The sequence below is a fragment of the Mus caroli genome, chromosome 13 (assembly GCF_900094665.2).
Source record: "Mus caroli chromosome 13, CAROLI_EIJ_v1.1, whole genome shotgun sequence".
Taxonomy (NCBI): domain Eukaryota; kingdom Metazoa; phylum Chordata; class Mammalia; order Rodentia; family Muridae; genus Mus; species Mus caroli.
Window position 1 is genome coordinate 29,078,063 of NC_034582.1, and position 3,827 is coordinate 29,081,889.

Below are 3,827 nucleotides of genomic sequence, written 5' to 3' on the forward strand. Positions count from 1 at the left end.
TCCCTCTCCCTCTCCCTCTCCCTCTCCTTCTCCCTTCCCCTATCCCTTCTCTTTCTGCATTATTCATTTGTCAGGTGGTAAAACTCTTGGACTGAGCTTATCTAGGACTTGCTTTCTGTCTTAGCTCCTTTCCCTGCTACTATGATAAAATTTGCTGAAAAAGTAACTCCACTGAAAAAGAGTGTATTTTTTGGCTAATGGCTCATGGCAAAGATGTCAGGGAGGCAGAACCTAGAGGCAGCCCCTCAAACTGCATCCACAAAGAGGAACAAACTCAGAAAATGGTGCTACCTACACTTTGAGTGGATCTTCCCAAATCTACTAACATAATTGAAATTATAACTCACCCATGGGGAATGTAAAAAACCAACTAATAGTGTACCTAGATCAACATTTCTTAGGTGATTCTACATCAGTCAACACTACTACACAAACCTCCGAGCACACACAGAGAATGACATATGTGTGGCAATTTGGGGCAAGACTACTGGGCTATAAAGGGCTGACTAAGAGGATTAGCTAAGCTTGGGGAATCAGTCTTTTGACCCATCAGTTCTTCTTTTGCCAGAACAATAGCCAGCACACAGCTAGAAGGTCTACAGAGACTGATTGACCTAACCCAGATCCAGTAAGCTTGGAAACAGTGTTGGTCTTCTATGTGATCCTTCAAAATCTGTCTGCCATTTCTACCAAATACAGAGTAGGGGTTGGGGAATCTGACCCTGTTCTAATTCCTTGTAATATTATGTATCTGAGTTAGCTGTAATTGACTTTAAGAGATGCTTTAGGACAGACATTGTGCACCATGCCTTTCATTCCATCAAGCGAGAGGCAGAGGCAGACAGACCTTTGAGTTCAAGGCAAGCCTAGTCTACAGAACAGCCAGGGCTACACAGAAAAATCCTGTCTTGAAAAACAAACAAACAAACATACATACATACATATACATACTACATATGCTTTGATTGAAATTGGTGTGATACAATGTTAAATGCAATCATTCCTACATATCTAAATGACATCAGTTGGTCTATGAAATGCTACAATCCTCTAGTGCTTAATTCACTTATATAACTTTAAATCACCTCTATACAACCTACAATAATCAATACAATGTAACTGCCAGATATGTGGAGCCTGTACACCACACAGTATGGAGCGGAAAAAAGGAAAAAAAAAAAAGTCTGTCCAGATGAGTTATATAACACAGGCTGGTCTCAAATTACTATCCCTCCCAATATCTGGATGCCTGTTTTTATGGATCACATATGTAAATTTAGAAGAAAGAAATCAATGCTATATAGAAAATACTGGGAGAGAAGCCACATGTGGTGCTATATCTGTAATCCCGGCATCCAGGAGGTTGAGGCAAGCACACTTCAAGGTCAACATGGTCTACAAAAGGAGTTTCAGGACAGCCAGGAAACCCTGGAGAGAGAGAAACAGAGACAGAGACAGAGACAGAGAGAGAGAGAGAGAGAGAGAGAGAGAGAGAGAGAGAGATCTATTTCAAACTTTACCTCATCTCCTAAATGATTGGGTGTTACCTCTTTGGAGAGAAGATTGTTACAGTAGCCTTGATCAAAGCTCTCTGTTGAGGCCAATTCAAAAAAGTTATTTCCTTCCGGTCAAGAGAATGGACTCTACCTCTGGCCTGGGGGTGTCTAACATTCCAAGCTACTCAAAAAACAGTTAATCACGTGGCTAAGAGACCATCCCTCTGGAGGGGATTTAGCAAATGTCCAGCTAAAAGCATGGGAGATAATTGTCCATCTAAGGAGATAATGAACTTATACTTTCCAGAAAACCCACATCTGTTACTGTCACTTCCAAGCTGCTGTGAGGCTCTGGTTGCTCTGCCCATCCTTTTGTGTCAAAACACAGAAAAGCCCAGCTGTTCCCTTTTCTCATTTTTGTCACTTTCTTTCTGTTTCTCTCCACACCTTGAGTAAGCCTTCCTTGCTTCTATACTGCTTCCCTTTTTGCCATGTGGCTGCTTGCTGAACCTCCCTCCCTAACTCAATCAGCAGGGTTTTTCTCTTCCTCTACTCTACCTCAAAATTCCCAAGAGCTGTTCTGTGGTTTTTCTTTTAAACTCTAATAAAACCGGTCAAGTTTCCATTTGTGTCTTTTCTTGGTGAAAAAAACTTTAAAGCATCTAGGAACCCTTAAAAAAGAACCCCAGTTTTCCTAGAACCAGATGGTACTCTAGGTAGGACTCCCTGAAATTTCCAGTAACCTCGATACCATGGAAATGCTAATTTTACATACTTTTAATTCTCAAAACAATTTTAAGAGAAAAGGGAGTTGAAGACCTGTTTTTCAGGGGCAGATCACTTGATCAGCACAACAAAGCTCTGTGTCCATCAGCAAACAAGGAGAAAGTGAGAAAAATGTAACTCACCGGACAGTTTCATCTGGAACAGAAAACAGGATCAAAACTTTCGGCAAAACCTATAAGGCTATCCTGGTAGACTCCAGATCCTTTAACATTTCACCTGACATGCATTTAATAGAAAGCACACCAAATGATCAGGAGAGCTCCACACCAGTTTCTTTTTTTTTTTTCTTTTTTTTTTTTTGGTTTTTCAAGACAGGGTTTCTCTGTGTAGTCCTGGCTGTCCTGGAACTCACTCTGTTGACCAGGCTGGCATCGAACTCAGAAATCTGCCTGCCTCTGCCTCCCAAGTGCTGGGATTAAAGGTGTGCGCCACCACACCCGGCATTCCACACCAGTTTCTTATCTTCTCACATTGAGGGTCTCCAAGTAGCTGTGGTTTGCAAAATTTCCAGTTTTGCAAGTCACAAAGACCACAACACATTCTAGAGAGCCTCCAGAAAAACAGATCCAATACCCTTGGCACTGACTTCCAAGCCTCTCTGACTCCAGCCCTTTGAGATTCCAAAGCTTGTCTCATTTGACAGGAGTTCAGTATCTCAACTTCTGAGCAAGCAGAGTCACATGTGTCCCCAGGCTCAGCTGACACACCCCTTAGAGCACAAGCTACCTCCACAATCTGTGCTTTACTCATGTCCCTGGCATCAGAGCAGGTGGCAGAGCCACCACCTGGCTGGGAACACAAGGGCAGCACCAATAACGGAAACCGACACCCTAGAGGAGTCATTGGGACTCTCTCATGGCTCAGATAAATCATAACCAGGATTGCAGGGCTCTTGCCCTGCACCACACGCACCTTCCTGCCAGTACCCAGTGCCAAAGCCAGCCCGCAACAGAGCATATACAGGACCCTAGGTTCACCTGGAGATGATGAGAAGAGCATATATCTGAAGGCACTAGCTGCACCCAGGGCCTCAAATACTGGTAGAGCAGAGAGGTGGGTGTAGTCTGGGCCTTCTAGGTTAGGAAATTCAGAGGTCAGAGCCTGGTGACCTGAACCCAGCAAAACAACACATCTTTTGCCTCCTGGCCATCCCAAGTGGCAATAGGGCAGCTGATTTTTCTGGTCCTGGATAACTTTTCTAACAACAAACTCTGGAAGAACAGGGAGAGGATCAAACCCAGGCTGGAGTCTCTGAGTAATTTTCTATGGAGGACTAGAATGTGGTCTCAGCATCCTGTTCACTCTGCTTTTTTCAAGACTGAATGACAGCCTTATCAACACCAGAAGTGCACCAGCACTTAATGGGCATAAATGGGACAAAGCACAACAGAAGTCTGACTGTTTGTCTAGCAAGTACAGTTAAACAAGTAGAAAGAAAGAAAGAAAAAAATAAGAAAGAAAGAAAGAAAGAAAGAAAGAAAGAAAGAAAGAAAGAAAGAAAGAAAGAAAGAAAGAAAGAAAGGGAAAGGGAAAGGGAAAAAGGGA